At 34.3% G+C, this 9,820-nt stretch overlaps 1 long non-coding RNA gene across 1 annotated transcript; it reads right to left on the reverse strand.

Moving 5' to 3' along the window:
• Positions 1-4,586: 4,586 nt before the first annotated feature.
• Positions 4,587-8,499, reverse strand: LOC120256163. Its single transcript, XR_005535202.1, has 3 exons — positions 8,280-8,499; positions 5,448-5,803; positions 4,587-5,353 (listed from the first exon to the last, which is right to left on the reverse strand). It is a non-coding gene; the product is annotated as an uncharacterized LOC120256163 (long non-coding RNA).
• Positions 8,500-9,820: the final 1,321 nt, after the last annotated feature.

The raw sequence follows: 9,820 nt of genomic DNA on the forward strand, positions 1-9,820 counted from the left end.
AAGAACCTTCGCTTTCCCGAGTACACTAGCGGTGATGGAGTTGCCCATGAACATTCACTCCCCATCAGTAGCCTCTAGGAACTCATGGAACATCTACTTGTTTGAGCAAAAGTGCATGGATGCCCCGATATCAAGGATCCAGTCTAACTCATTCTTCACCAGAATGGCCTCCACGACCATAGCGGCAATGATGTCTTCTTTCTCAGTGAGGTTGGCCTGTGAAGCAACTTGGTTGTCAAACTTCTAGCCTTGCCTAGATTGGTCTTTGCGCATATAGCACTGGAAGGCCTTGTGTCCCTACTTCCCACAGCAAAAGCATGACACCTTTGTTTTCTGAATCTTCCCATCAGTGCCTTTGAACTGCATACCCTTCTTGTAAGGCTTGTCCTTCATCACCTTCTTGCCCTTGTTTTTGGACCTATCTATCGGTGTTGAACCATACTTAACCAAGTTAGCTTTAACAGACATAGAGGAGTTTGAGTTTTTCTTATCTTTCAGTTGATTCACCTCCTTAGAGGCGCATATGGCTGATAAGCTTCTGCAGGGTAAGGTCCTTCTTCTTATGCTTGAGATGGTTCCAGTAGTCACTCCAGGATGGCTGGAATTTCTCTAGCAGCACATTGGCTTGTAGTATCTTGCACATCTTCATCCCCTCAATATGATGTTGTCTACCAAGTTTTCTTAGTTATAGACTTGGTTCATCATGGATTTCCTATCCACCATCTGGAATTGCAGCTGCTTTCTGACCACATACTTCTTCCTACTTGCATCATATGCACCATATCTAGTTTCCAAGGTATCCTATATAGCATACCTTTAGTTGATAAACAAGTCAAAGAGAAGGTCGTTCATGTGGTTAAAGAGGTGGGCGTGAATTTTCTTGTTGTCTTTTTCAAACTTAGCCCTAGTGTCCCCAACTGACTTCTTTGTTTGGTCAATTAGTGGTGTAGCAATAGACGTGCCAGGATGGAGATGGTATCCGGTTGGTCATCGTGGTGGTTAGTGAAGAGGATGTAATCGACCTCAAGTTGCTTGAAGAAAATGACCAATTTCTGCAACCATCTGCGGTAATTGGTGCCATCAAGGGGCTCTAATTTTGACAAGTTGGGAAGGCCCTTTGTGGTTGGCACAACTATAATTGAAGTTAAATTTTACTTTCAAATTATTGGGAAAATATTGAAAGCTATGCCATGGATACCACTACCCTGTAAGTGAAATTCCGCCACGACTAAGGTGCAATAGAGATCCCCGCTTACTCCCCCCAAGAAGAAGAAGTTCTGTGTCCTATTTAAAAACCCAAAACTTATCTTATCTTTTTATTTTACAATTTGAATATTGCAATTTAAAACATATATAATCCTGAGAAAAATCCGGTTGTTATCAAAAAAACGTGTAACCAAATTTTTGAAAATCAATTATAATAAATAAGCACTATCAGTTTGTTGAACAATTCAAACCACAATGGGATACGTTTTGAACTAACCAATTGATTTTTTTTTAATCTTTCAAGTAGTCATTCCCAACCGTAACTATATAAGTTTTCATTTAAAATGTAACATTTTTGTTTAATATTTATTTTTGATGTTTAATATATTAGTTTCTTATTTACTATTTTGTGTTTCCATTTAAAAATATTGAGTCATTTCAGTCAAAAGTACTAGAAAGTAAGCTGTCAGAGAGTGTCAGAATTTTTTGGATATGAAATAGTCCAAGGATTTTTTTATCAAATAAGAAAATTGGAGGGATGATATGAACAATTTCTCTCACAACAATACAAACGTGAAGAAAGTAGAAACAAACACCATATAGGCAATCCCTCAAAGCAGCCCAAATGATAGAAAAAGAAGAAAAAAAATTGTATACCAAAAAGATTCAGAATTATTAGTACTGGGCCTTTGCATAAAGTGTTCATGTTTTTGCTTAAAAAATAATTTTGAACCTTAGTTTACATAGAGTAAGAGGATAGATAAGTTAAGATATTAACACTATATCCCTGAATATATCATTCACTCAGGCTTGGGCAAAGCCTCCGAAGCAGCTATAAGCTTCTTCAAGGACAACAAGCTATACTTTCACAAATAATAATAATAAAATAATAATAATAATAATAATAATAATAATAATAATAATAATAGATGATCCAAACATGGCAACTAATTTAAGTTGCTTGCCACCACATTAAGCACATCACATCAAAGTTCATTTCACAAAGGGACACCAATACACAACATAATATTAATTTATAATAGCATTTGGGGAAAAAAACAGCAGAGGTTGGGATAAATCAGGAAATTGATTCCAATTTATTCCTCTCGGAGCCCCAATCCTGCCCCAAATCACACCTAAATTACAATAAATCAGGAGCAAGGAGAAAAATAAAAAATAAAACCCTAAAAAAATTTAAAAAATTATTTTTTTATTAATATTAAGAAAGAGAAAGGTAAGCATAGTAAATAAATTTCCAATTTGTCTACTGAGCGAGAGGGCACTGAATTCTCAATTAAAACCCTAATTCCGCTCAACTCCCCCATGACCAACCCAGCCCAGTTTCTTCTTCTCTCTTGTGTCCATCCTTCTGATCCAATGCACAATCCCTCTTTTGTAAGGAAATCAATTCCCTTTGCTGCTTGTGCATTTGTTTTCTCTCAATCGGTTGAAATTTCCATTGATTTGGTCACATGGGTTCAAGAGATCCTTAAATGGCAACCAGAGGTTGGGGCTTTGAAGGAAGGGAAGAACTAGGGTGTCTCTTGTGTGCGTTAGATCAAAGGGAAATGATTTGACAGGTGCAGCCTCGGTGAAGGAGATTACTATTGGATTGGAGGAGCCATCCATTGAATCTGATTTGGTTTTTAGAATTTGTTTGTGTTTTTTTGTGCATCTCTGGGGTTTATTGGTGTAAAATTTCACAGATGTGGAGGAGAGGGAGCCAAGTGTTGCCATGATTTTGGCCAATTTTACTAATGATTTTGATCCTTACCTTGCTACCAGTACTCCGTTGTACTAAGCTACCACGTTTAAGCAGGTAACCCTAATTTCAAAAAGATGGTTATACTTCTATGACTGTATTACTGTTGCTTATGGGCTACTTCTTACCAAAGGGATTTCATTTATAACTGAGAGGGCATTACTTATGTGTTCAAATCCAAATGAGGAATCATATATTATGCAGTTCTGTTTTCCACCTTAAAATGAACAATCATATTCTGACTTCATCTGAGCTCTTTGATCTAGTGTAGTTTTAGTTCATCTTCGTTTATTGGTGAAGCATGCAGATGTAGATACTTGTAAAGCATATCATGTGCAAAAATGAAGTGAAGTATATTCATTTGTTTTTTGGTTTCATCAATATTTTAGTGATGGAAAATGCTTATGACAATATTGCAATCATTGATTTGCATGAGGAGAGAACTGAATTGTCTGAAAGTCATGAAGATTTTCTTCTTCTTTATATTTATAATCACATTTTCAGATTTGATCCAATGGACAAATGTTGTGCTACTAAATTATTAGACAATTCTATTTTTCATTTCTTTGGAATTATATTTGGTTTGTCTGTCAGCTTTCAGCCACAGAGTTTGGTTCGTATGACTATACTAAAAGTGGCAGTCCAACCCGGGATGTGCTACAAAGGTTAGCATACTTGATCACTTGTTCCTTACATAATGATTCGGACTACAGGTGCAGATAAGCTTGTCTTTTCTGCGATTGCACTAATAACAGGCTTTCTTTATGACATTTAGTCTTATAGCCAAACTTGAGAAGGCTGATTCTGCATTTTGCTTCACTAGTGGAATGGCTGCCTTGGACATTGTCACAGACATTCTTAAATCTGGTGTGACATAATTGAATTAGTATTTATAATTTTTCACCTTCCATGTGAAATATGCTAACTTTATCGTCTTTTAGGTCAAGAAATCATAGCATGAAATGACCTATATGGTGGGTCTGACCGTTTACTGTTAAAAGTGGGTCTGACCGTTTACTGTTAAAAGTGGTTCCAAATAAAGGGATTGTAGTGATGTCAGTTTCTTGCCCCCCCTTTTTTTTTAAAAAAAGATTTTCATTATTTTCAAGCTCTGTGTAGTTGGAAATAAAAATTCTATCCACGTAATGATACAGACGAGTTAAAACTAGTGATTTGAACACTGTGGCATCAGCAATTAGCCCTCGTACAAGGCTTGTTTGGTTGGAGAGCCCAACAAATCCTTTCTTACAAATCGCAGACATAAGGGTAAAGAAAAGAATCTCTAATTTATCCTTTTAAAATTAGTGTTTGAAGAACTAATATTGGTGGTTAGAGATGGTAATTTGTACCCCTACTGACGGGAGATACTCAGACATGCATCTTGGCCAAAGTGGGTATTACCCTCTTTGACCAAATGCATGTGCTCGGAGTAAAGTGCATACCCTTTTAGTTTTGAGCGGGTACGAGTCGGCTAAGGGTATACCCCTACCCTACTCGTACCCTTACCCTTACCCTTACCCGTTGAAGAGGGTATGGGTAAAACCTGTAACCGACCATCCAAAATACTAGTTCAACATGACACTTTCCAACCAAAAAATAAAATAAAATAGCATGATACTTGTCCAAACATCAAATTAAAATACAAAATCACACTTGTCCGAGCATCACATCGTCCAAACAAGAAAAAAAAATACAACATCACAATTGTCCAAACAAGGAAAAAAAAAATACCACATTGTTCATGTCACATAGAAAGCTAAATATGACAAGACAAAATAACAATCTAGTTAACACCCACAATTGTTATAACAACTCAAGCTCGACCATCCCTTACTTGATCAAGAAAAATCATCCATCCAAATGCACCAGAAGGAATGGGTTTTGTTCATGAACCCATTTGCTAAAGGGAGATTTTGAAGTAGATAATCATATGCTCGTCCAAGCTCATATTCGGTATAACGATCACTCAATGTCATGATCTCATCAAATAAATCTTTGTTAATAAATTTACTCTTGTCCGCCTCTAGTGCATTTGCAATCCTACCCAACTCGAATTTAACATCTCGCATAATTTCTTCATCCGCCTTAGCACGTTTTGTTCGTTTTTTACCATCCTTAGCCTTGGAGGTAGAACTTGTCGGTGCATCGTTGATAGGAGATTGACTTTGTCCAACCTCATCAAAATCATTAAACCCTTGGGTTTGGTTGTCAAGGTCAATTATTGGTGTTGGTGGTTGTTGTTCCATACGCGCACCTAAGCTTCTAGAGCTTTGAGATCCTGTTCTTGCAAAAGATCCCGTTGCTTGATCATTTCCACATACAATTGTCATCTCTTCATAGTCTTGAATTGGTTTGTTAATATAAATCTCTTCCCCAAGGATGTGCCTACAAACATAAAATAAGCATTTTGTGATTTTGGTCAATGTGCAAATATTACATAAACCCATATATTACTCATAAAATTCAACTTGCTACTTACTTGTATGTATGTTCGGTATTCTTCCTCCCCCATAATTATTTTTTTTCCACATCATCCCATGACACACCACTTAAACCTTTGATCTTCTTCATTATTAACCATATTTTCCTCACATGCCGCAAACGATTATTGACATGTGTGTCACTTACCACCAAGTTGAATCTTGCGCCAACGGCCCTAGCAATGGCATTGATAGCAACACTGTTAAATCCTTTGTCAGAGTTAAGCCCAAGGTTTGCTTGCTCAACTAGAGATGTCAACATAAACGAGGTCATCATGGGTGTCCATTGGAAATTAGTTGACGTCTTTCCTCCAACAAAGTCATGATTTTCTGGTGTCATATCTTCAAAATCCATCTGCTAAGATTCATAATTATAATTAATATAATAATTATTTCACACATAAGGGTATTCAATAAATTACAAACAAGACAATATCAATATTATTTAAAGCAAGGTAAAAAAAAATTATGCTACAAGAATAAGTTTCATTATGATTTGTTTTCTATAAGAAATAAAAAAAATTTGACAAAGGTTTCATAATCTCTTAAAAAGGCACACAAAAATACAATTAAAAAAAAACACATAGAAAGCTTTTTACATGTTACTCCACATATCATTCATGATTGCTTCTCGAACTGCTAGCCATTCTCTAGCTTCTTCTCGAACTTGTGATTGTGTTCTTATCTCACGCACAATTGGTTCCCATTCTTCAAGGTTTGGTATATATATGTCTTGACCTCTTCGTAAAATATAATTATGTAGAATACAACAAGCAATGACAATATCAACTTGGGTGTTAAAAGGGAAAAATGGTCTTGATGTTAAAATTTTGAAACGATTTTTCAAAACTCCAAAAGCTCGTTCCACCGAAGTGCATAATGAAGAATGTCTATAATTGAATAATTCTTTCATGTTTGATGGTGTGCGTGCACTAAATTCTTTAAGATGGTAACGAACGCCGCGAAATGGTGAAATAAAGCCCGGCCTTGTAGAGTACCCGGCGTCTACGAGATAGTATTTCCCTATAAGAAAATAGTTACAAAGTCTTGCTTGCATAATTGCACTAAATTAGATATTTTAACATTTTATAGAATGACATAATACCTTCGGGTACTACAAGTCCATCTTCTCTTTCCAAAGCATTCCGAAGGACAAGTGGATCATGTGCGGAACCCTCCCAACAGGCTAATACATATGTAAATTTTAATTCAAAATCAACCGCGGCTAATACATTTTGAGTGGGATAGGGTTTTCTTCCACGAAAACGGGCTACAATATCGTGAGGAACCGATGAAGAAACATGGCTACTTGTTCTTCAACACTTTCATGTAAAGTGTTGTATAGTAGTCCTTTTTCTTTTAGAGTATCACATAATCCAAAAAACGATGCCCTATTCATCCTCAACATCGATATACTAATCTCGTCCGATCCTTGCACTATTCTTGCAATATAATTTGTGCGTTGCTCATCTCTATTATAATAAGGCTCCAATGATAAATAAAGTCCTCTTCTTTGCTTGTACTACATTGAAGCAAAAATAGTGATAAACAAGACCGTTGCGACCGCGACATGCACATGCTCACTAGAATCCATCTATAAGGCATATATTAAATAAAAATAAACCATTAAATAAAAAAAATCATACAAGCAAAGGAAAAATAATTTAACTTTTCTGGAAATATGATCTATTCATTTTCGGCACTGAGAACTAATGAATGCTTACCAGAAAACAATTCCCATGCAAATATTCTCTTATGTCAATAAAAAAAAAAATTAATTTTCATATGTTTAACTTTTTCAAAGCAAACTTCCCTCATTACTGCTTTCTATCCTTCATTCCAGTATTCCATTTTCTCGCATTTATTATTGCCAATCATTTTAACATAATTCAACAAGTAATTGGCTACAGCCATGAACGAATAGAAAATTTAAATAATTATCATTTTTTTTTTCAAAGCAGCACTAAAAAAGTTCTCATACTAAACAGTAAGTCACAAGGTCAACAAATCAAACAGATGGATATTAAAAGCAACACATCATGCATATAATCAGTTATAATTTAATCCTTTTTATTATCTAGAAAATCATCATGAGAGAATATTACTAGTTACTAACTTGCTAGCTCTGTTGTACCATTCAATAATATCATTTTATACTGCAGGGATACTTGCTATTTATCTCAGCATTGATACTTGCTGTTTTATTCTGGAAGCATGGCAAAGCATTGTCAGTACTCCTTAATTATCTAAACTTTATTATCTAAATATTTACACATTAGTGATACCATATATCATCACTAAACACACCGTTTTCTACCGGGAAAAATTCGCAGGCATGTACTCAACCGTGGCATATTCTTTAGCACAGGTATGGAACATGAGCTTTATAATTCATATTCTGTTACTTTCCACAACTTCTCACATCTCAATCTTGGAATCAAATCTCTATTTTTGTCTATTGTCCTCAGGTCCTCATTAAGGTTCCATATGTTATCATGCTAGAATTGATGTTCACAATCATCACATATCCAACAATTGATATGATGAGACACAGAACCAAGCCCACCATAGATTATAAAAACAACAGTTTATGTAAATTTAGTTTCCAGACATTTTTAAACAGATGATGGATACATTCATTTTTCCAGACAATTTTTGCAAGGAAATTAAGTATTACAAACCTCAGTCAATGATGAAATTAGAAGCCAAGTTTGTGTAATCAACAGATCAAACTCCAAAACTAACATCCATTCCAAAAGATCAAGCTTTCCACCAAATCAAGAAGATCAAATCTTAAAATTAGCATTAGGAATTTAAAAATAACTGCTTACCTTGGATTCAACAGCAAAGCTCCAATCGTTGAGGAAGAAGATGAACCAGAAAAGCTAGGTTTTCCAAGACTGTGGCCGGGCTTGAACGACAAGGCGTAGAAGATGCTCCCTGCTTGATCAACAAAGCTGTGGCCGGTGGACTGTGCCAGGCTCCGAAATCCGAACGCCGATGGAGGAAGGTTGGTATTCAGAGCCTCTGTAAACCAAAGAGAAGAGAAGGGTTGCAAAGGTAAAGGGGAAAAAATGGGTGATCTTAACCTATTGCTTTTACTGTATTTCCACTTACAGCCATTTTGGCTGTAAGTGAAAATACAGCAAAAGTTGTACTTTACTGTAAAAGTTTTTGCATATAAATATTTTTTACATCAAACCAAACACCCATTTACATGTAAAAGTACTTACATTACATCCACTTGCACCTACTTACTGTCAACCAAACAGCAACGCCTTTCGAAACACCTTTCATAATGGGTGAATGTTGCTAGTTATGTATACTTGAGCTGATAAATTCTTTTTATCTTTTATATATTAGTAAATGAATACCAATGATAAAATTATATATAAAAGATGAATTCAATAGTCTTATATTATATATCATTTGTAATTTACTTTCTTCACTAAATCATACTTAATTTAGAACTAAATTGTAAATACCTTTATGGTTTGGTAATATGGTCACTCCAATAATTTGCAATTAATTAAAAATTAAATTACAAATATTTTTTCATGTCGTTGCAATACAATCCCTCTATTAAAGTCATATTTCATCAATATTATCCCTATTAAAGTTTCCTCAAATTTCGAAACTATTAATATTTTTTTATTTATAAATATTTTTTGAAATTATAATATGCTTTTAAAGATTTCGTATTAATTAAAGATAGTTTGAGTTTAGTTAATGCTTGATTAGTTTAGGTAAATCAAAATTTCATCCAATTTTGAAACTATCAATATTTTTTTTTAAAATTATAAATATTTTTGGAGTTTATATTTGATTTTAAAGTTTAGCATAATTATAAATATTGTGAGCAAAAAAATCCGGATCCGATGATCCGGTATCCGATATTTGGGTACCCGAAAAAAAATCTAGTACCCGATCCGAATTTTTTTTAGATAAAACCGGGTTGGATCCAAGTCGGGAGAAATTAAAAATCGGGTATCCAAATTTGATCCGGTTTTTAATTTATATTATATTATATATATATAATAATAATAATTTTAATTTTTATATGGTCTAAAAAGTAAAAATGAAAAAAATCCAAATCCCTCATCTCAACACTTTAAATATATATATATATTTATACATTAATAAATTTAAATTTTACAAGGGCTAAAAATAAAAAAAAATATCCAAATTCCTAATCAAATACTTAAAAAGAGTTATATACTCATATATATATATATATATTTAAATTCTACAGGGGCTAAAATTAAAAAGAAAAAATTTTAAATCCCTGCCTTCTATTCCCAACAGCAGTTACCTCGCCTCTTCTCTCTAGCCTCCATTCAAATCTCTTCTCTCTAGCAACTAATGATCATTA

Source organism: Dioscorea cayenensis, unplaced genomic scaffold, assembly GCF_009730915.1.
Source record: "Dioscorea cayenensis subsp. rotundata cultivar TDr96_F1 unplaced genomic scaffold, TDr96_F1_v2_PseudoChromosome.rev07_lg8_w22 25.fasta BLBR01001312.1, whole genome shotgun sequence".
Taxonomy (NCBI): Eukaryota; Viridiplantae; Streptophyta; class Magnoliopsida; order Dioscoreales; family Dioscoreaceae; genus Dioscorea; species Dioscorea cayenensis.